Here is a 24,442-nt window from a genome sequence, read left to right as displayed (position 1 = left end):
GAGTTTTGCCATTAGCACGGTCAGTGTTTCACCTCACAACCTTCCCTCATGATCTGCTGTATGTGCCTGGGAGTAACAACCACCAAGTACGGTTAGGCCCACTCATCCCTTTTGTGTACCATTCACTTTCTGCTTCTCACTTTTCTGAATTCAGCTTTCTTCAGTCCACTAGCAAGTCCATCTTGAACAATTAAGGATACTGTATTGAATCCTTGGCAGAGCAGAAAAACTGATGATGATTGTACAGTGATTTCAAACTGGATGAAAAAACCCAAAACAATCTAGAAATACTTCTCTTTAATGTTTCCCTTTGTTACATTTGCCTTAGGAGTACATGAAATGATACAAGTTGAGATAACCATGCACTAAAAAGAAAAAATAGTATTTCTTAACGTTATTTGAAAAATGTGATTTTACACATTGAAAGAGTAAAGACTTAAATAGAAGGTATCTGCATAATCCCATGGGGTACACAGATTCATCTAAGTGGGGTGGTGGTTAGGATTCATGTACAACAGTGTAGGGTACTGTCAGTTTTTGGTGATGCATGGTGTTGAGGATTGAAATACAGCCTTGAACGCTGTCACTACTTCAAGCAAGGCAGTTTGTTCTGTGCCTTTCTGTCTCATTTCCTTTTGTTGGAGGGGTGTGTTGCTAATCAGAAACACATGATATGAGACAGCCAAATGTTCTGGTGAAAATCAAGGGCACTTCATAGCTGTGAAGATTTTATATTTGCCCTAGATTCTTTTTTTTTCATTGATGCAGCTGCAACTGTTGTTGTAAATTATATGAATAATTGATCAAGGAGTTCTTGTTACCTCGAGTAATGTTATGCTTATTGCTTCTCAGAACTGTGCTGCTCTTTGTTGTACCATACAGCATTGCTCATATGCTGCTCTGTGTGTGTGGATTTTATTCCCTTAAAGTTTTCTTCTGCTCCCACCCCCTTTGCTCTCCCCCTCTCCCCCCGTCCCCATGTTTTTTCCACTTCAGTGTATTCCATGATTTAACTGAAAAGCAGGGTCTTTTTTAATTGAGAGCAAAGCATTTTAAAAAAACCTTCACAGCCCTGGGAACTGTGCAGTGTACACATCTGGTTTCACATAAGCATGAATTGCTGGCTTTACAAACATGAAACGTAGTCCTTGCTGCAGAGTTAGCTAAAGTGTTCCGTAACTTGAGACTGTATTCGAAATAAAAACAAAATTGTATAGCTTCTTTACCATACTAATGGAAAACATTTAATTTACTACTTCAAGCCAACTAAAAGAATGACGCAATGCTGCTCAAGCAGATTTGCTGTTCCTTTTCTTCCGTAGAAATCAATACAGCTTGAAGGTGCTGCTATGGGAGCTGGCTAGTTGACTGCGATCCAGCTGCTTTCAAATGTGAACTTCTGTACCGCAAACCAAAACTGATGATTTTGATTTATTCAGGCATTGCTGTATCTCTGAGATACTATGGTGTTTGATTTTATTCATGCTTTTTCTCTGCTTTATTGCCATTAATACTAGATTGGAATTTCAAAATAGCACCGTTCAGTCTGCTTTATTTTTTTTTTCTTCTCAAATCGTTCATTTTTCTGCATTTTCTGAGTTAAAGTACTTAGCTCTGTGGTAGTGATATCAGCAAAAGCAGCTCTATGTACATGCCATGTGTGCCTTTCAGTGCAGTCTTTTTTTCCTCAAAAGAAAAAAAACCCACAAGGGGCAAAACCAAAAAACAGGCCTTCATTCAACAGCAGTGTTAAGGTGTAGTATAATAATTTTGACTTAGTACAAAAGAAGCTCTGAATGTTAAATGTTCTTTCATTTTTCTTCTGCTAGAGGAGGTAAAATGCAAGTGTTGCCTTGGCTCAGTCCAAAAAATTTCTTAAAATAAACTATGTTTGGTTTTTTTAAGAAGTGAAACCAACAGTGCAGATTTTCATAGTACACCAACTTTTATGCCTTTGTTTCCTTTCCTGTTCCCTTCTGCCCTCACCAATAGCTTTGATTTTATTTAAACTCTGATGCTGTTGGTGTTTCTCTCCTTCGTTTTTTCTTCCTTAATGGGATTTCAGTCTTGCTTAAGCTTTTAACTTCTGGCAGAAACTCTTTTCTAAGATAGCCCTTAGGATGGGGTTGCTGACGCTGATTTTTCTCCCCAGGTATTTCCTTGAGAAGTCCCTCAGTAATGGTCTGCGTGCTGGATGTGCTAACTTCTACCAGAAGGAAAATTGCAACTTAATGCTTGCCCACTAACTTGCCAGAAGTACATTTAATCTTTTTTTTAAAAAGAAATTTTCTACTTCCATTTGTCAAGTAACTTTGATTCAGGTTTCTTTATCCTCTAACCATTTTATCTCTCCCATATACTTAACGCTGTCATGGTGATTAAATAACTTTAGAAGATGATATAGAGGAATTGCGGTCCTTTGGGTAGCTTGGGGTGCAGTGGGTTAGCAAAGAGGAAGATGGGGATTTGAGTTGTCCAAAAGTCTGAGGTTGGAGGTTTTTGGACTTTTTTTGTCTTGAGAGGATGCAGAAGGTGATGATACAGTTGAGACGGAGAGCAGGGTTGCTGACAGCTGTGTTATTTTATTTGAAAAGGCTACCATGTGAGGCTTGATAGAGAAGTATGTGAATCCAAATTGCAGATAGTAATGATTAGGCTTATCTGGAGAAAAAGTGAAAACATCAAGTTTACAGGCCTGAATTTTAGTACAGTTTCAAACATTCTTTAAAACAATCCTGTAAATTTTCAGACTACTGAGTAGTTTTACTGATAGTGTAAATAATGAATTTTTGATACTTGCTGAATGTATATTCTGCTACAAAATCTTTTTTGATAGTAGTGTGGGAGAGCATACCGTGACAGTGTGATTATTATGTTTGCGATAAAAATAAGGACAGCTTATATCCAGTAGCTGCTAACTTAGACATAATAGAGATCTCAAATATTAGCTATTGCCAAGAAATTTTGAACAGCTCAAATTTGTTTTCTAAAATGCTTCTTGAAGATGGACTGAATGCCTCAGTATTAGCATCACTTAGTCTCGATGACAAATCTTGATCTTCAGTGTTTGTACAGTCATAAATTTCTCCTTGACTACAGTTTTGCAAACTTATCAAATTATCAGTGGTACTGCCCCCCCCCCCCCCCCCAATACTCTTTCGAAGAAAGGGTGCTACAAGGAACAACATACAAATCTTTAGAAGAGGTATATCCCCACTCCCTCTCCCCCCCCCCCCCCCCCCCCCCCCTTTTTGTTTTTTGTGTAAAATGTTTCCAATATTTACCCATTTCTACTCATACCATCTTTGTGGAACTGAAATGCTGTTGACTTTAACAAACAGGTTGACACATTTTGAGAGTAAGTTTAGCCCCTAGATTTTCAGTTTGACTGTTCCAAAATTCTTGTTAGCTTGAAAGGTTTGTGATTTAGGTTTCCTTTTGTTTTTTTCCCTACGCTAGCTTTGGCAGTCCAGGATGGAGTATGCCATAAAGACTTTTAAAGTTATGCTTTGAATAAAGCTTACATTTACTACAGCATATTTACTTTGCATGGTTACAGTACTAGCACTGTATTCCCATGTAAACACTGTAGTTACGAAGAAAAGAAATGCTTACAGCATTTCCACTGAAGTTCATGAAGCATGAGATAGCTACGTTTAGGATGCTAGTACTTTGACAGGATCAAAAAAAGCTTCTCGGAAATAGACAAACAGAAATAACATTCTCAGACTAGCAAAACAGTACGTGAGTGATGAGAAGAAAGGCACTAATTATTTTGTAGAGAATAATCTGAATTGAAATACCACAGTGGAAGCTGCTTTATGATCTGACCTTCCTATGTATGAATTGAAAAGCAGGAAAAAGTGCAGGGCATAACCTAAAAATGGTAGGCTGGAAGCTTCTTGGAATATGTTGTGTCTTATTTTTGTCTAGCCTGAAATTTAGTTTTTCCTCTTGAGTCAAACCTGAATGAACTGTTTTGGCTCTTTTTGTCCTCATGGTTCCAGCTCTGCCAAACATAGCTATTCCTACTTTATTTTAAGAATGACAATTGGAGTTTGAGCCTTGCTGGAAACAGAATGCTGTCAGGAGGATGCAGTCTTGCTGTTAAGAAACTTAAATAAGATAAGGCTAATCCTGTTGTATACTTCCACTTCAGGAGTTAGTGTAGAAACTTCCCTTTCCTAGTTATGGCACCATACCATTGGCTACATTCTTTCTCAGATTTCTTCCCCAGTTTTTTTCTGAGTTGTTGGCTTGGTTAGGCATTACTACTCAAAATGTTTCACACAGTTGTGGATCATGTCACTTTACTGTGGCAATTTCACTTTACTGTGGCAATTTCCAGACTTCCAGAAAACAAAACAAAATAAACTCTTGTTTTCTATGGGTCAAAGAAGGTGAGCAAAAATAGATGTACCTATAGTTTCTTTGGTTATGGCAAATTTCTGTGCAGGATATTTAATTATATATATATATTTTCATCAGTGGAGGTACAGTGATAATGAGGATTCTGAGTACCTGTGAGCTTTTGTTCAGGTGATTTACAGTTTCAGAAGAAGAAGCTCTGCACATAATAAGAGTTTTGAATTGTCATTTTGGGTGTGTACTGAACCAAACTTCATTATTCTGCCTTCAGGAACAGCTAGTATTGGCTAATTAAAAAACCCCACAACCAAATGTGAGAATTCTTCTATGGGTGTAGGAGGATAATCTGTTCCCAATATAGGAGGATAATCTATTCCCAGTATTTGTTTTTACCTTGATCTTTTCCATTTAGATATTGAAATGCCAATTGACTTCAGAAGGAGGTTATCTTTTGAGTCCTCTAAACCAGCCTTAGGTTTCTTAAACCTTGCAGCATGACAGAAGATTTGTAAGGAATTAGGATATTGGAGCATGCATTCTTGAAATAAGTTTGTTTTCAAAAGGTCCACTTCTCAGACTCTCCTAAAAATGAGTAGCTTCTGCAAATAACTTAATCCTAAGAAGTGGTTGCATGCATGAAAGTAGTTGATAGTGGCCGGTCTCTTCTTTCTTTTAAAGAATCTGAAACTTCTGTTAAGGCCGGATAGTTATCAGTAGGCTTTGACTTGCTAGCAAGAAGATCTAGAAAGAGCAGAAACTTTTTGTTCTTAGATGAGCAGCTAACTTGCTTGTGGCCTTGGGCACGTCCTCTTGACTTCCTTGCACTAGTTTACATTACACACTGTTGTTACCACCACCATAAAGTTCTGTGTAAGCTTTGGAGTCAAACGGCATTCAAAACTGTTTTATTATTCTGAGTGGACTCAACTTTATTTGCTATGCAGTTCTTCGTATGGCAACATAAAGTGCAATGGAAATATGCAGTTTAGCTCATAAAGAGCTTCAACAAAATAAAACCACCCTGTGCAACATGTATTACAGTAAAATGGATTTGAAGAAAACTCACAAGTTTTAGTTTAGGGGTACCAGTCTGTATAAAGACTGCAGGGGGAGATAAAGCTATTTGGTTAAAAAAGGCAGTGCTATGACCATAATAGTTAAAATAAGAGGAAAAGAAAAGATCTGTTCTAAAATGAATACGTGGCAGTCTTAGTTTGCCTGAGTCTTTAGCAGAAGATTTCCATTTGTGTTTTCTGCCAAGTAAATTAAATTCATGAAGAAAAGCTAGAATCCAAGTGTTGGACTGTTAGTAGCTTTTAACAAGGTTAATGTGGTGAAGCAGAATATTGATAAAAGTGAGCTGACGTCTGACAGTGGACCAGCTGAGAGTTCTTTGTGTTCCTACGTAATGTGAAGATTGAGTGTCCTGAAAGCTTATTGTTTTGTGTTTTGTACTTACTTTTGCATGTGTGCCAGGACATGCTCTGGGAAGAGGCATAAACTTTTTTCCTTTTTTTCTTTCACGAATACATTTATTTACTGTCTAGAGCTGGAAAAGAGGAGTAACAAGAGGGGTTTTGTTAAATACAGCAAAATCTAATTACAGCTTGATTTAAAGCCACATTTACACAATGGCTGAGGGGTGAGTTCACTTCCACAAAAACAAAGTCCTTGGCTTCCTACTGTGCATCAGGGAGTGTGAAGATGCGTGTCCTGGAGAGCAACTGCCTCCCTCTACTGGCACCAATGTTTCTCACACTGTTGCTGCAGCTCTGCTACATGATACAAAAATATGACTGTACTCCTATGCAAAAGAATAGTGATGCATGAATTCATTGGTGTATACTAATCTTACTGGTTATGCCGCAGGTAACGCATGCTACATTACGTGTTACATGTGACAGGCTTGATACTGGTTTTCTATGAGCTGTAGAAATCTTGTTCCGCAAAATGAGCCGTTGTTTCCTCCGACCTGTATTTTGAACACTTGTGCCCTGATGATTCAACAGAGAAATGTTGGTGAATAAACTACATTTTCTTGACCATATGGTTTTCACTGAGTGTGTACCTCTGAAAGGTGCAAGCTGTCATCTTGATTGTCTGCTGAAGTATTTGCTGAAGATGTTGGGAGTAGTTGAAAATGTGGTTTAAAATTTTTGGTAATTTTCTTTCTTCAACTAGCTTAAGTATCCTGCTTTTCTCTTAACTCTGCTCCTCAAAGGAAAAGGCTGCATATTTCCAGCTTAGTGAAAGCTCATAATTAATAATAGTTATGTTTTTCTCTTCCTGGGGTAGCCTTTGCCCAAGACCCCCATCACGGCTGGCTTCATAACAGCAGCTCATATTCAAAAGTGATATGCATGTGGTCTTTATTCTTGTTTCTAGCTGATGGTTGCCACTTTTAGCAGGTGTTGATTATGAACTTGCACTTTATGCTGCTATTACTCCTTCCATTTTTCCTACTCCTATTCATAGGAATTACAGTAGCAGAGTCTAGAGATTAAGCGTACACAGTGCCATTATCAAGAAAACACAGTGCTAAGGAAAAGTACCGGGCTAGTCTAGCCCAATATACTTTTGGCAAGCATGTCGCAGTTCTTCCTACTTTCTAGTTTTTTGTGTCCTTCATTATTCTGTCTCCAAAATTGTTCTAAAATTTTATACCTGGCATGAGAATAAGGGGCTTGCTGTTCCTTAGGCATGCATTAATATACCCAACACAAAATTATTCAACATCCTTATTCATTGACCCTCAAACATGAGCAAAGCAGTTGTGCATAGTGAAGAAGGTGGTGTTAGCGAGGAGGCCAGCAGAGGAAGAGGGAAGGTGGTCGTAGAAGGTGGCTGGTGGTGAGGCTGAAGTTGCTGTGCTGTTCAGCAGCACTGCTGCGCAATGTTTGGAAGCTGCTTAGTAAAGGGATCTGAGTTAGTGAGAGGCTTGGGCGCAGTGGGTCAGTTGGTACCTCAGGACACGGGGGAAGTCTTGGGGAAGGAGGAACAGCCATGGTGCAGGAGCTGGGGGAGCAGATCCCTGTAGGTGTAAGTGGTGTCACAGGAAGGAAGGTGGGGACACCAAAGCTTGCTCAGGAGATGGCATAGCAGATACACTGGTGGAGAAACAAAACTAGAGAGGCCCAGGCTTGGACAGCATGGGGAGATGAGCCCCTCTGACCTGTGTTTCTGCAGTGTGGTTAGTGTTTCAGACAGGCCAGAAGAGGAATACAGCTCTGTGGAGGGCTTGTGAGAGAAGTGGCCAGATGAGAGAGGCCTGCAAGGTGTTTCTGTCAGGTGAAGAATGAGCCAAAATTGATGGCCCTTCCTGGTAATGGGTGGAGCGGCATGCAAAGAAATGGGAAGTTGCAGAAAGGAGAAGGGATAAGATCTTCTAAGATGAATATTTCTTCCACTGTTAGAGTGATCTCTTGATGGTTTTTGCTTGGTGTCTGCTCGTTTTAAGCTTCTCGGAGGATTTCAGTCCCAGCCATATTATTGTGATGTTGGTGAATTGTATCTGAAGTTGATGATGGGGAAAAGAAGACCACAAAGCTTGCTGGGATACTGAGAGAGGTCAGTGAATGACAGTCATATTTCTTTGTATAGCTATATACAATTGCACTCCTAAAACTACAAGAAATTCTCTTTGTCTTGAACTCACACCCAGGGAACTCTGCCCATCTTAAGTCTCAGATTTCTATTCAGTTTACACAAACTTTTCACCATTCCTTCTCTTCCTCCTTCTCCAGATTTGGTTTGGTCTTTCCTGGAGTTCTCTTATTCAGTGCTTCATATTTTCTCAGAGAAGTAGTCATATGAAGGCCATCAACTACAGAAAGAGAAATAAATTGTATTTTCCAACTCTGTTTTACCTGCTTTGTATGTGGCCTTTGGACCTTAAGGGGCCCCACACTGCTAAAAGGATCACCTTGTGGTCTTAGCTTTTTCTGTCAGGTAATGTTGAAGTGCTGACCTAGTAAAAAGAAGGAGATGAGCATTCATTTAGATTAAAAAAGCAGTCAGGTCCCACCCTTCACTGGTCCTCTCCAAATCAAGGGGGTGAAGAAAACGGTGAGAAAACCTTTGAGCATGTGTGTGAGTGTCCAGGTATCAGAGTCAATGTTCTGTATGGCTGCCAGGTGGAGATCACACCGGAGTATGATGTACAGTTGACGTACTCGTCATGACCCTTGTGGTCCCTGTCTGGAGCTGTCACTTGTCTCGCAGGTGGCTCTGGGCACTCACTGCTGGAAGCCGCACAGATACATAAAGCAGTTTTGTGGCTTTTGCAATGCCTCATGTCAACCTGAATTTCTGCAGTCAGTTTATCTAACGGAGATGACTTGAGGGGCAGAGGTGTGTAGATTTCCTCTACTTTTTCTTCTGATTGTTTTTTATGATTAAATTGTTTAAAAAAACCCAACCAAACAAAACCAAACCCAAAACCAACCACCAGCAGTTTTATGAACTCCCAGCTACTAGTCAGCATTGATGTGGAGAAATTACTTGGGATGGGTTGCAAGCTATGTTCTTTTGGAAGCTTTTCTTTCAGTTTTGACAATTGTAAAGTTTATTCTCCTAGGAGATGCACAGATTGTCCACCCCCACCCCCTAATAATTAAAGTAAGTAGGTATTCATGCTGTTACTTTAGTGGATACATTTTCAAAGATGGTGAAATTTTCAGCTACCTTAATTGTCAGAAGTACGCTGTCAAAATACTAGGTATGTGATTTTATGACTTCCCTGAAAGAGCCATAAACCCCATCAACAACCAAATCCTGGACTTTGTAAAATTTTTAAAAGGAAGACTAACATAGATTTATGAAGAAGGATATTCTAAACCCATGTGATACAGGGCAGAGATTGTTTTCTCTGTTCTATTCACATTGAATCTTCTCTCTGTTGTAAAGGAATTTAACTCCTGTGGTGAATCTAATTTTTGTTTAACACAAAGTTTTTGAGGCCGTGTCTGAGAGGGAAAATTTATAGAATTAAGGCATTAGGTGGAATATCCCTCCTGTTGCATCTACCAGTTACGGTTGCATAAGAGACTTGACATATAAAATGTGGCCAGTAGGTCACAGTAGTCAATGGACTGCTAGTCTCTGCATTAAATGCCTTCTGTGGATTTTTCACTTACCCCTGGTTAGTGCTGACCAGCAGCGATATGGGGCATTGAGCTTTTCAGAAGGCAGAGGCCGCATGTTTTCTGCACTGAAGAGAGCTCTTTGTGGAGGCAAGCAGCTTGCTTTACATGCAGTGTGGTGAGTCTTAAGTGGGCTTCCAGTGGAGTACTTAAGTCCTCCTGAAATTTTACTACTGTGGCTGCAGTTCTGGTGTTGTCTTCCAGCTTACCAGAAGTTGCATCATTCCACTAAATGTAGCTTTTCAAGATAGCCCTTTTTGCTTCCAGAAGGGTAGCTACTGTCATGGTAGTTATCATCCTAGGTGATCCAGAATTACCTGCTATGCGATAAAATCAGATGCTTCCACTCAGGCTTGCTGCTTAGAGTTTTGTAGAGTGCATGCTGAGCAACAATGATGCCTATTTAATTTTTCCTCTGGAACTAGTACTAGGTGCTCTGATTTACTAAAGTCCGAAGAGTACAGAGAATAGAAAATAATTTTTCAGTGAATTCATTCATAGATTATTTTTTCACTGTTGTCCCTGAGTCATCCTACTATGGCACCATGGCATGAGAAGAGCTTGTTACCCCCAGCAATTAACAAGCTGCTTAATAATAGGGTTCTTAATAGACTTAGCAAGTATAAATACTTATACTAGATAAATGCACAATCTGGAACCTAGACCTGATTTGTACATGTCAACATCCTCAAATAGTTTTCTGATCTATATATGGTGTTTTCCATAAAGAGACATGTTAATGCATAGATCTGTTTAATATTGTTTTTTTTAAAAAAATAAATATATATTCTTTTTGTCTTTTTTATTGCTGCTGCCTGTTGCAGCCACAATTTGTAATTTATATTAGGCTAGGTGCTGTAAACTTTCAGAGGAGCTTTTCTCATGTGTCATATAAACAGCATTTGATCCAAAGCTCTCTGTGGTGGACTACTTGAGCAAAGTAAGACTAAGATATGTGACCTCAGCCAGAAGTTAGTCAGTGATTTCAGTGTGATTTAAGTTATCTCTGTCCAGAATTGCTTGGCATTAAAACATAATCATTTCAATATCCAAACTTGATACACTTGCATCAATTCTAAATGAAATTTTCTGCTACCTGTGGATATTCCAGTAGGGTTTTGTCTTCTATAGAGATTTCTATTTGTCATCTTCTTCTCTTTCTGCGTTCTACTAATAGGAACAGGTTTGAAAAAATGAGTAAACCTATTTATTCCATGCTTACTTTGTCACTGTTCCAAGTTATTATCTTGATAACTTATTTCTACAAGAACATGTTCTTCTGCAGTGCCCATTCACTTGAGTTTTCACTCTGATAGGCAGCCTGTAATGAAAATGTTGACTAACTTGAATGATATCTTAGTTTTCTTTATTTTGTAAGTCAGATTGCAAGATAATTTTAAATTACAAATATTAGATCACCTTGTTTTGGATGATTGCTTATGATTATGCCAAGTTACTGTACTCACTCACCTATCTGAGTCATAGTTAATGCTATAAATTTCAGAGTTAAGGGAAGCAGAAAAGGTATTTGTATAGAGTCCTGATTGATAATAGCTTCATATCTTGTTAGCTTAATACTTTGAATCTCTTTAAATTAATGATACTCCTTGTGTTAAAGAACTTTGTAGAAAGAACTAAATGGATTCATCTTGTAAAATAAAATACAGCTAATTTGGGGGAGGAGGAGGAAAAAGGACTGTGGCCTGGATATGCACATAATGTAGTCTTCCGTTCTTTTGTAGATTGCACCCCAGCAGCCTTTAATTTTCAAATGCTTTGATTCTAGTGCAAGTACTCAAGTGACTCAGCAGTTATCTAAAGCATCAGGTAACTATACCTATATTTAGCTTTATTCTATCTTCTTATCCTTGTTTCTATCTTCATTTTCTCAGTTGTAAGCTACAGGGAGTTTCATTAATGTTTAGAAAAATAAAGTTCAAAACTATGTGGGAAGTGTTCCCAAGTGTTCTCACGAGTACAGCCTCTGCAGGCTCTTCACAGGCTCTTTCATCTGATGGTCAGGGCATGTGGAGGATAAGTCCTCGGTCTTCTTTCACGGTACCTTCAAACACAAAACACTTCACCCCACCTGCCAACAGGGTCCAATTTTCAGGTGGAGGTGATACCGTTTTTAAGAAGAAGGTGACTTCTCTTTGCTACATGCTGTGGGGTCCACCTGGTGAGAGTTTCCCTGATAGTGACCACCTCCAGTGATGCCTTCGTTTTGGTGGTTAGTCTTTGCCAAGGCATAACCCTGTCCTTAACGGCTTTCCTACTCCGTTGAGGAAATGCTGTGTGCCACAGACTGACGTATTTAACTAGGGATTGGGATATCTGCCACCTTATCTCACTAGATTGAAGTGCTGAATTACAGGGGGTCAGACAAGAAATCAATACTGTTTTTCCATCTGGATGCCTTGAAGACTATGTAAATTAAATGTATTTATCTGTAAAAGAAGTTATGTCCACACTGCAAGAAAGGCAGTTGGCAAGTATGACTGCTGCTTATGTTGCTGCTGGGAAGGTTCTTGCCTGGATAATTTTGTTTTTAAAGTAGTTACGGGTAAGTTCCCCTGAGATATGTGGTAGTGAGATGCAAATAACGTGTACAACAATGGCAGTTTTACTTTTTTCTTCACAAATTTTATAGATTTGCCTCCAGTAGGCTTTGAAAGCTGATGAGGTAAGCAACAATGTACTCCCACCTGGAAGGCATCCTTTGTTTTCTGGAGTTCTCTGCCTCCTGTAAATACCTGCTAGGTGTAGATTTTCTTGCCCCTTTCTTTTGTACACATGCTTTCTTCATTTCCTTGTTTTTTGTGTTGTTTTGGGTTTTTTTTTTGGTGGTGTGTGGGTTGGTTTTTTTGGTTTTTTTTTACATGGTAAACTTCTCAAGTGCAGGCATGTATCTCTTTCACTGCCACCAGTTTCTACAGATTTCACGCTTTACTTTCTTAATCTCCAGACCATCTCATGTATCCTAGTTAGTTTGGCTTGGTACTTTTTCCCCTTGTATTTTATTTACTTGAAGTTATCTGTAAGTTCTGCCAAACATTAACTCAGACTTCAGCTACAGGAAGGCTGGAGGGATGTTGTGGGTTGTGAGACATGAGATATTATGACATTATTGGGAAGACTTTAAGGAGTTACTAGTTTTACTCCAAATCCATTCTTTCAGTAGTTTTGGAAGTTGAAAAAATATGCATACAGATACCTAAAAAAATATTATGACTACTGCAAAACGTGAAAGATAACTTTCAGGCTTTTCCTTTATGAGCTCTCAGATCTGTTAAAGTTAATTTAAATCCCAAATTTTGCATGAGTACAGACTTCTTAACATAGTTAATTCTTTACCCTAACTTATGAAGTAAATTTTAAAAAAGAAATCATAGATCTAATTTAATTGCTTTTTGGTCTTATTTTATTGATAAGATGATAGAATCATAGAATGGTTTGGGTAGGAAGAGACCTTAAAGATCACCTAGTTCCAACCCCCCTGCCATGGGAAGGGACACCTTCCACTAGACCAGGTTGCTCCAAGCCCCATCCAGCCTGGCCTTGAACACTTCCAGGGATGGGGCATCCACAGCTGCTCTGGGCAGCCTGTTCCAGTGTCTCACCACCCTCACAGTAAAGAATCTCTTCCTAATATCTAATCTAAATCTACCCGCATTTAGTTTAAAGCCATTCCCCCTTGTCCTATCACTACATACCTTTGTAAAAAGTCCCTCTCCAGCTTTCTTGCAGGCCCCCTTTAGGCTCTGTAGGGCTGTTACGAGGTTTCCCCGGAGCCTTCTCTTCTCCAGGCTGAACAACGCCGACTCTCCAAGTGTTGGGCATAGGCAAGGTGCTCCAGCCCTCTGATCATTTTCATGGCCCTCCTCTGGACTCTCCCCAACAGGTCCGTGTCTTTTCTGTATAGAGGACTTCAGAGCTGAATGCAGTACTCCATGTGGGGTCTCACAAGAGCAGAGTAGGGGGGAAGATCACCTCCCTTGACCTGCTAGCTGTGTTACTTTTGATGCAGCCCAGGATAAGGTTGGCTTTCTGGGCTGCAAGCGCACATTGTCAGGCTGTGTCGAGTTTTTCATCCACCAGCACCACCAAGTCTTTCTCCTCAGGGCTACTTTCAATCCATTCTCCACCCAGCCTGTATTGATACTGGGGGCTGATGCAAAACAATAGAAAAGCTACTGTTTCCTGATGTAGTGTACCAGTTTACCGTAAGAGATGTTACATTCCAAGTACCCAAAGAGAAAATAAGCCTGCTAAATTCTTCTCAACATCAATATTTCAAAGCTATTTCAATTTGTTTTTAATGAAACAGATACGGAATTATATAAATGGGGCAGTTTTAAGTACTCAGAATAGCTTGAATACTTTGAGATAAACGGTTAGATTTTGCGGGTTAGCCATGCAGACACCGTAGCCTGTGTGCTGAACTGATCAGTGTGAGAACTTGCTACTATGTGCAGGGTTATTTACATTGCTCCCCCTCAGTCCTTCCAAATATAAATGTTTATGCTAATGGTTGGAATATGGTGGGATTGCATGTGGCGGTCCATCTGAGTATAGAAGTTACAATGGTTTTTAAGTTGTGCAGTGTTTTTATACTTAGGTGGTTTCTGTTATAAAATATGAATAATGCATACAGTGACATTGCAATACAGTCAGTATTAAACACTTCTGCAACTTTGAAACTTGCTCATGTTTCCCTTCTCTAGCATCCCTTTTACTGTGGTTATGCTGCTTATGTTTTGACTACAGACTGCTGGAATTTGCTTTGAAAGTATCAGTGTCTGTTTAATTTCTGATTAGCATTGGAGCAGCTTCTTCTTTAGATCTTGATTAAGGCAGAAGTTTGGGGAGCAAGGAAAGAATTTCTTGTTCAGACCACTAAAGACTACATTACTGTAGAGCATGCAGGAAATAAGTGTTTGAGACAGATTGAAAGCTCCAGTTCTGACTTCACTTAATTTTGAGTGCTTACTTTTTGACCTTGTCTTCCCATGTTTGTACCTAATTTCTATAGGGGCAAGAAAAAAAGATTATTGTTATATTATTAAGGTTAATTTATTATGGGATTACTGATTTCCCTTTCCACCTCTGACATGTTTGGGACTTTAAGACTCACCACTGAGACATCACCTGCTTGACGTAGTGGGAAACCAGTGATCTCAAAAATGTGCTGTCCTTCACAGGGTACAGTATTAGAAATATGCATGTGAGTTCTCAGTGGAGACTTAAATTCAGACCTATAACCATTAGCCTGCTTTATTCCTAATCTTATGTTGATATAAATTCTTGCTGAAATAATAAATGCCCACTAAAATGATGTGTGTGTCAGCAGTGTTAAATTACAGTGCCGGTGAGACAAAGGTTGTTACGTACTTGCATTTTGTTTAACGTAAAACTGAAGATCTCGATGCCTGTGATTGTAGAAACCTGTTTTGGAAGCACTGGGGATTTGCAGCTGGGACAAAGGGATAAAAGGCTTCATCTGATTTGGGATTGATCCTCTGAGCAGTCAGCACTTTGTGAGGATGGCCACCTGAGGAAATTCTGGTTGTTGACATCAGTAGTATTACAAGTGGTGACTTGTGTAAGGCTACTGTGTCATGCAGACATGTGCTGTGGAGAAAATGGGCAACAGGTTTTGCCCCCAGGCCTAAGAAAGGAAGGTGAGGAAAATGCCTGCTGTTTTGCCTGAAAAAGATTTGAGAATGGAGACCAGTGTGTAATTTGTCCCCAGTATGCGATGGTGTCCCCTTGGTGCACGTTTCCCATCTTCTTCAGAGCGCTCCCTAGCTCCCATGCTAAAAGGAGTGGGGGTCTCTAGGCTGGAAAGGTGGGTACCTGTCTGACCCCCTTTTTTTGGTAGCCCTAGTTATGTGACTTGTGCTCTCATTTTGCATTAGAGGATTGATAAAACCTGCAAGCAGTTTTGGAAGAAGGGTCTGGGATCTTATCAGCCCTGTGAATTTTAGCTGCTAGGTCTACAAGCTGCCCAAGATGCAAGTGTGCTCTTCTTCAGGAACATTATGTGGAATGAGAATCCTGAAGACTTTTTATAAAAGGGCTTTTTGACTTCCTCTATTAAATAATTAAACTTCTCTTCCTGGAGAGGCTTTTCATCTGTGCCAGCAAAATGTTCCTGGTTTCTTGTAAGAAGTCTGTGAGACTGTGTTCTAGTATGGCGAGTCACGGTTGGAAGTCTTATATGGACACAATTTCTAGTCATTAAATTAATAATATTTCTAAGATTAAAATCGAAATTTATTTTACATTTGGCTAAAAAGTTTTGAAGTTCAGTAGGCTGTCTTCAAACTTGTTAGCCTTGAAATGATAACGAAAGCTATTGAATTCAAAGCTAGTTTTCTTCTGGGATTCATTGTGCTGAATATCTTCAACTCTTGTGTAAAGTAGCAAGATCTGAGAGTTGCTCTGAAACTCTGAATTATGGGTGTGGACTAGAGACTGCAAACCTTTGAGACTTCGAGTCTCCAAGCTCCCAGCGAGGTCGCTGGCAGCAGGGCAGGTTTTCAGCGAGTGCCTGTACACATTAGCATCTGTGAGGAATCACTTCGTGTTCTGACAGTCACACCTTGATTTGCTTTCTAGTTGCATCTTGCAGCTCAACGTAAACACTTCGCATAGAGAGATGTAAGAGACCGGAAAACAGTCTTTGAAGAATAAAATAACAATGGGCTTTAGAGAGCTTGATGGGTCTTCATTGTCATCACACAAGATCAAAGAAGGCCTTGGAGCTGCGCTTTCTACTCAGAATTGGAAATAACATTCTTAATTACATAAGTGAGCAAGTCTGACTTCCCTTCAAAGGGAGGAATGCTACACTTCATCCTTCAGTTTTTGTGCTCTTCGCAGCATAGCATTTTTGAAAAATTATACCTGTCCTCTAATGGCAGACTTGCATTTAAAGTTTTCCCAGGCCAACCTATAGATATCTCAGATACACTCGGCATCAGATTGTATCACTCACTGCAGTGAGGTGGTCACGGTGAAAATTATACTAAATAAGGGGAAGAAAGTGCCAGCAGTGGTGATGAAAATTAATGATGTGGAGGTACTGGAAGTATACTTACTATATTGCAAGCTCGTTTTTTCTGCTCTTCCACTGAGGAAAATCTGTACTTGTCTGTCAGTTTTCTGGCTTAAGTGATACTCTTAGGATCCCTATTTTCCACCATAAGTACAGAAAAATGTATCTCCATTTCTGAAGCCCTATTGTGGTTTGTTCTAATGTAGTTTTAACCTCCCATGTCCTTGTGAGTAGTTGACTTTTGCTAACGTAATACCTTATGTTAGGACTTCAGCATTTTAACATCAGTCATGTTTCCTTTTTTTTTTCCCCCAATTGCTTTCTCTTTTTAAACTTGTTCATTATGTTCTGCTAATGTGTCTTTCTAACTTTGTTGTTTGGAAGCAGAGACTGCTTTTTCTATAATATATTTTATAATCTTTGTTTCACTAGGGTCATGATCATTGATTTTATGCAAATCAGGCATGCGCTACATGGGGTCCATGGCCTGGATATGCTATTTAAAGCTATTTCTCGTACTTACTGTGTTACTGGTAAGCAGTGTGCACCCCTTCTGTGGCTCACCTACTTCATGGCTGCCTAGCTGGTCAGCCAGAGGTCATGAAGTAGTGGACAGAAGACACATGTTTTGGCCTTGCTGAGGTCTCAGTTGAGCTGACAGGTGTGTTGCCTTCTAAAATTAACAGTTCGTACTCATCTCTGCTGCTAGCTTTGAGGAAAGGTAGTGGAGGAAAAAATAAGTAGGATGGAAAGACAAGAGGGCATGAAATATATTTGTATAGTTTGAAGTGATTATTGAAATATGGGATGAAGGTGGAAGAAAACATTGCAGTGAAGGAAAAATGGAAGGAACTTGAGGAGGAAGGTCAGCGTTGGGATGGAGGTGTGCTGGAGTAGTGTGACACGAAGCATGTTTCAGAGTGATGTGAAGTCTTTAAAATGACTTATTTGAATTTGGGATTTCTGTTTTCTTAAGGATACCAACAAAATAATACTGTGTTCTTACATGTCTGGTTGTGTGGCCAAAGTGCAAATGCTCAGCGTAGTAAACCTCCTGCGGTCTTCACGGTTCTTCTTTACTGCATCCATCAGCGGTAGGATGAAACACACCTCACTGACAGCTTAACTGATCCTCCCATGGTTCTCCAAGGTGGCAGTGATGGACGGGTGCCTTCATTTCAGTCAGTTAGGTGTTTGGTAAAGACCATGCTAACATTGTAGGTCTGTGAAGGTGAGGGATGGTAATGTCCTGTGGAACATGGGGGTGTGGATTTTTTTTTTCATGATTCTGAGAAAAAAGTGAAATGAATGCTATAAAAAATACTCTGTAGGAATCAATCATAGTGCTGTTCTGCAGAAAATCTCTGGCTTTAATATTGAGATATCTCTGCCTGTTATTAAGCATCCAGAGGAGTGCTGTCTGGGGTGTTTATGGGTATAATTAGCACATTTGAAAAGAAAACCCTGAAGTTGCAGGTTAGCTGACCAACTTCAAAACATGATCAGTAGCACTGAAATGTACACACGTGTATATGCACACAAGTACAGGCAACTGTTGTCTTACCAATTGAAACTGGTATCAATCCAAGAAATATCCCTGGGCTCCGTAAAACGAACGTAGTTTTTTTCCATGCTGAGTGCTGACCTTGAAGCCTGGCATTCGTGACTTCCTGAGAAAAGTTTACATGGCAAACACTAGGCCCATGTTTCATTTTCCTCTGAACGATGATAGGCTTTGTGATGGGTTTGCCACCAGTTTGCAGACTTCCCAAACTCCGTCAAGTACTTGCTAAGAAAGGAAAGAGCCCAACAAAAAACTATTGTGAAGTCAAAGGTTGTTTTCAAAAGAAAAAGTAAATTTCTTTGTGAGGGAAAACTGAAATCTAGACAAATTTATGGAAAACTCTCCTCATCTTTTGATTTCTATAAATGTAAAAAGTACCATACAGAAATCTTAAGATTTTGTTGTTGGTTTTATGTATACATAACCATGGGATAGTTTAGCTTACTTCTGAAGTCTAATGAATGCATCAAGCCAAGTGAAATATTCATTAGAGTAATTGGTTCAGTTCAATCTCTCAAGGCTACAGCTTGGGAAAGTACACACTATTGCCTTTAGAAATGTAGCATGTTGATTCACCAACCTTTTTGCTCTACTCATTTTCATTCCATGTTTACAATACTTTGCAAAATCTAATTAAGTAACTGAGGTAGCAGTTTCCAAACAATATTTGGTATATGTTTAAGTCAAAGGTTAAGTGATTCTAAACAGTGGAAGTTCTAGACAAGTGAAACCTATATAGTTGCAAGACGCACCAGAAAATTCGTATTTTTAGCATTTTTGTAATGAAATCATTGAATAGATGTGTACTTACACAAGTGATCACAACATAGTAGAAAGTTATTTGTTCCCAAAATAGTCATCTGTCTGTTAATTCACTTAGATATGCCTAAATGGAGTGTAAAATTCATTAATGTGCTAGCTAGGCAGTTTTCGCTGTAAGATGCTGGGTTCAGTACCATACGATGAATTCATCATATCTCCATAGGTTTTCCTCTCCCCTCTGTGATGGGCATCTGCCTCAGACCATATGGCTTTGGAAAAATTTGATTGAAACTGTTCTGTCAAGGAACAGGGCTAGAGAAAACTTAACATTGTAGAGACATTCTGTTTCCACGCAGAGGAGCAGGAACTTGAAGCTTAGCACAAGCGGATAACTTGTGCCAGGGACAGCCTTTTGCTTTCGATGAAAGTCTGCCAGATATTGGCCAACTTGTGTAGCTTTCACAATTTGTTCACTTTCAACAGAGACTTGCTGGAGTCTCTTGTGACTGTGTCCTCATGAAACCCGTGTCCTCTCTCTGGGACTCATAATCTCTTGTGACTGTGTCCTCATGAAACCTTTCTTGGCCTCTCTTGCTGGCATGCTTATATGTGGCTGTATCCTATTGCAGGTCTGGTGCCTTGTCCAGATGCTCGTGTGTGATCACCATGGGCAGCAGGGCAGGCTGGTGGAGCTCTGCATTGTTCTCAGTTGGAGTTTTAGCCACCTGCCTTTGCCGAACATGGGCCCTCACAAATGACCTCTGGCTCCAAATGTCAGACCTACAGTGCTGTTCCATGTGCCTTCCTCGCCCAACACATCATTGCAATGGTTAGAAGTGATTGTTAAAGTAGAGACAGACATTGAGACTCTCCTGACTGGTCTGCCAAGCTAAGCTCAGAGGCTTAGTGAATGTTGATCGTGTTGCAGAGACAAGTAGGTGTCTCTTGAAATTCAACTTTGCAGCTGTCAGTGTGTTCCCCAACCACACCATGGCACTTTAAGAAAGCAAGCAACTCCTAGAATAAACACCCTGCTGCAATGGTATGTTGAGAGCATGCTGCAGGTGCAGCCCTTGCGAGGACATGGACTTTACATGCCCTCAGAGCCAGCAGCTCCATAGGGAGGAGCCGGGAGGCTGACTGCTGGGAAGTGGTGCTGGACCTGCACAGGAGGGAACAACAAGGGCTCTGGGAGCTGCTGGGCAGAGGTAAGGGACATGTAGGCTTAGCAGCTTGCATGGGAGGGAGCCAAAAGTGAGAGTCCCATGATACCCGAAGCCTGCTTAATTCTTCTTTAAGGATTCTTGGTCATTTTGTCACCTGTTGTAGGTGCCTTGGTGGTCTCTGAATGTGGACTAGATTAAAAGAATGATTGAAGTCTCTTTGATTTTCTTTATTTTGTCTGTGTGCATGTCTTTTCCTTTGCCTAGCAAACATGAGCATTCCAAATAGCTGGATCAGAGGACTGGGGTCAGGACTATTGGTCTTGTTCCCCTTTTGCTACCTTTGGCAAAACGTTGTTGGAAAAGTCGATGTGCATCTGATCATCAAATTGCACACCTCTTCTTCACATGTCTCTTGAACTCTTTTAAAATTAGTTTTTAACTGTTGTATAATGGCCCCTCCTGCCTTTAGTCATGGAATACATAGTGTTCTGGCTTCAAGCAGTAGTGCTGAGAAACTTGGAATATTCTACAGTATTATAAAGAAGCACAGTTTTTATAAACTGATGAGCTCCTTAGATGATGCAATCTGAAAAGGAAGACTTAATAAAACAGCCTCCTTCATTTATTACAACACAAAACTTGATGTTGACTGAACATTGAATCAAGGAGTAAAATGTCGCTATTTCTGCATTTGATTTTTATTTCTAGCCATATATGGCTTTGAGAATATTTTTCTTACAGAGATGAAGTTTGCTTCTAGCACAAAGTGACTCTTTATGAGCAATTTTCAGTGGTAGATTAAGAAAGCTGTGACATGGCTATTTACATACTGTCAATAAATGTGGTCTTGCACTGTTACCACTTTGAAATCTTGTGCCATTAGGAACATTTTATGTAGTAGCAAACATAATTTTTGTACTGAAGTAAGTATGATAGATAAAAATGTTTATAAACAACCTTTAATATCCTGTGTTTGGACTGTGCCTGATGCTGTATGGTGCTGGTGATAAAGAGTAAAGAATTAAGAAAAACGCCAGTGTGGGTATATAGGAACTCATTACTGCAGGGGTGGTTCAGGGTCTTGTAAGTGTAGTGTTTATGGGTGCGTTTTATGTGTAACTTAGTGGAACATCTTAAAAATGTGCTGTAAAGTTTGTATGTGCATATTTTGGCAATATTGTTAATGAAAAATGTACTGTATTTCACAAGAGACAGCTGGTACTGGCACTTCTGAGAAGCAAGCTGTGTAATTTCATCTTGTCACTGATGTTTGAAAACCTTTTGGTCAGTGTAAAGCTTAGGTGGTCATATGAACCATGTGGGAACAGGAAGCTTCAGAAGATTGATTCTGGTTTGTGCTGATTAGAGCAAAGATTAATTGAAATTTATTATCAAGGAAGACTAGACTACAGGTACCTGTATCTTTTTTTCATGATTGTTTACCTGATATTGTAGAACCTCTCAGCACCTTTCAAATATATAATGGCCTCTTAGATTGTAACTTTGCTTACTTTTGTGGACTTACATATTTATAAAATGAATTTAAGGGTTGCTAGACTGAGTTCCCCATACTTCTAAGGCGTATTTGCTCACGGCAAGTTATTTTCCAAATGAATTCAGTTGTTTTGCATAATGGCAACAGTTTCCTTGGCATTTCCACCATAGCCTCATGAAAGCTTAGTTAGGACTTTATGTGCCAATGCACACTGAAGCTCTTGGGTCATCTGAGTATCTGCCCACATGTAAACGTAAAGGACAGAGGGGGTCCTGTTGATTTCTGTTAGGGCTACTGTGTGCTGAAAGCGTGTGTGTGGTGCCTCACTGATCTGAGGTCTACATTGTAGATTGTGAAGTACTGTACATACACAGTAGATCTCAGATCGGTTTATGTGACGCTGGTAATGTGTACATTCAAAACAAGAATTCCTACTGGTGGAATAAACTGCTGCATTTTATTGTCTCCTGATAGACCTAGCAAACTAGAAGTGGTTGGCTTCTGAAAGAGCACTCCTAAATATATCCTTTTTTCAGAGGCAGCGGCAAACCCCCTCATAGGCAGATCATTTGGAAAAACAACAACAAAAAGCCCCAAACAGGCATTTTATCTTTATGCACCCAGCCAAATAACAGTCCCAAATGTTGATGCTTTCGGCTAAAAGGTGTAATCTGTTCGGCTCTCGTTTCCTCGTGCACAGTGCCTCAGCAGCCCTGTGCTATGGCAAATGGCTATAATTAGATTAGCAGCCTGCTAAGCAGTGGTGACAGTCTGCGAGCCTCAGCGAGCATGTGCTGGATTCTGCATGTGCCTGGCGCTTATTGGCGGGCGAGGTTGCTGCCTGCCGGTTTGATAGGTTTCCCCAGTAATCTTTATGCTGCATTACAGACATAGATACAGAGGTACTGTGTGCATGCAACGGGAGAGGTGCTCAGCTTGTAGCGTAAAAGAAAGCCCACAGATGAAAGGCACTGGTCTTTGTTGCAAAACATCAGTACTTAAGGACCGCTATCTGCAAGCGGAGAGGTCACCGAAGGAGTTTTACTTGGTGGTAATTACTTTCAGGTCTTTTATCTCTCCGGTAAAACAGCCCTGCATGAAATGAATACTGTTAATCATGTCATCTGTTTAATTTGATCTTGCTTTCATTAATATCATGTGTACTCTGGTGAGAGAGCCATCAGATTACAAAACTCATCATCAGAGTGGATTTAGTTCAAAAACAGAGTGTATTTATACAGGAATATTGCTTTAATTTGAAATGTTGAGCCTGTGCATGCAACTGATTTTACTGGTTGCCTTTTGTTGTGCTAACAGAAATATTTCTTTTATTGGGATGTTTTCTGCAAAGCAATTGAATTAGGGCTTTTATGACTATTGGCATATGAAGATAAATCTCTATAAATAGTGATTAGTTTAAAGAATAATTCTGTGAAGTGTTCTTTAGTTTGATCACAGCAATTACTGTCTTGATGTTTCTCTTGTAACAAGGTAGAGGGATGAGGAGTAATATGCTATTGTTCTTTCAACAAGGATGCTGGAGCCTTCATGTTTGGGTGGATTCTTTGTTTCATCGACTGGGTTTTAATTTAAGTGGCTTTCAAAATGAAACTAAAGCCACCCTGCCTGGTAGATTGCAGTATATCCTTAGATTGCCCACACATGTACTTTATACATGCATACGTATATATACACGCACACATATATGTATTGTTCTCAAAGGCTGAAATTTTGGCCCAAAGCCTTGTTTATTGTCAGAACTGCCTTCAGCAGTGGGATGAAATGATATATATGCCAATCTGTCATCTGTGATTCTGAGACTCTTACAGTATTTATAATAGCATCATACTCATTTAGGTTCTTTTCATACTTGACCTATGCATCAATTGATCATAACTTTTCCTATAAAAAGCATGCATATTTAATGAGCATATTTTACAGTGAAAGCTGTTCAGAACAGAAGGGAGCAAGCGCGAAGTATTAAAAAAAAGTCTCTTAATGTAGTCATGCCTCATTTGATGGCTTTTGAATACTGAGGCTGACTGTTGAGACTTCAAAGTTAATGCCCTTGTCTGTGTCAGACTCCAGAGCCCACATGAACTTGTATATTAAGTCACCAGTCATCTGGCTGGCTGGCTGCCACCATGCGTCCGAGGTACGCGTAGATTGTCTCAGCCAGGATCAGAAAGGTGTTAGGAATGGGAGCTATTTTGGTACTAGTCTTCGCTCTTCACTCTTCCCTCTGCACCTATCCATGAAGAGGTTTTTCCTACTCTATAAGCCAAAGCAAATTTTAAGTTGTTTACTCTTAAAATATGTGGTATTAAATTGTTATTGCCTCCTGAGTAGAAGATACCCTTCAATGCAAGCGTTTATTTGGTTAGTAACTTCGTATTGCTGTGGGTATAACAGATACACATGCTTTATTATTTGTGATAGTGTATTCAAAAGGAAAAGTATTTGGAAGGTTTAATCATAGCTGGTACGTTTCAGTTTCTTTGAATTTGTGCTGTTGACTAAAATAGTTACCTCACTGCCTACATTCACCTAGGTTTTACTTCCGAAGTTGTGTTCTTTGATGTAGACTTGGAGAGTGGCTTTTTTGCATGGTAACAGTTAAGCCTGGACAGGGAGGACTTATGATGTGAAGGCATGTTGTTCTCAGGCTGTTTCATATTCTGTTGCTGCTCCATATTACCAGCCAAAAGTGTCATAAAGAGGTTTAAGTTAAAGTATGCCTTCTGCCTTTTTTAACAGAGGCTTACCTAAAGTAAATTATTTACATCTTTATGACTTTGCAACAGCATTGCATGAAAGAGTAAATAACAGTGATGCTAGTAATAAAGAAACATAGAAAGTAATATCCCCAGCTGAATTATTTTTACC

At 39.7% G+C, this 24,442-nt stretch overlaps 1 protein-coding gene across 11 annotated transcripts in view; it reads left to right on the top strand.

Annotated features, from left to right (window-relative positions):
- FAM110B (family with sequence similarity 110 member B) overlaps positions 1-24,442 on the top strand; it is a 116,157-nt gene that overhangs the window by 32,489 nt on the left and 59,226 nt on the right. For 4 of the 11 annotated variants that reach the window (XM_080379132.1, XM_080379134.1, XM_080379136.1 and 1 more), the window contains exon 3: positions 7,826-7,935. The exons of 6 other annotated variants lie outside the window; for them this stretch is intronic. The gene's annotated coding sequence lies outside the window, so the exon portion shown is untranslated. Of the gene's footprint in view, positions 1-7,825; positions 7,936-21,956; positions 22,608-24,442 lie in introns of those variants that run through there. One more of the 11 variants, XM_080379131.1, reaches the window with a different exon arrangement.

The sequence above is a fragment of the Falco punctatus genome (assembly GCF_963210335.1).
Source record: "Falco punctatus genome assembly, chromosome: 3".
NCBI classification, from domain to species: domain Eukaryota; kingdom Metazoa; phylum Chordata; class Aves; order Falconiformes; family Falconidae; genus Falco; species Falco punctatus.
This window is presented reverse-complemented; position numbering and strand designations above follow the sequence as displayed.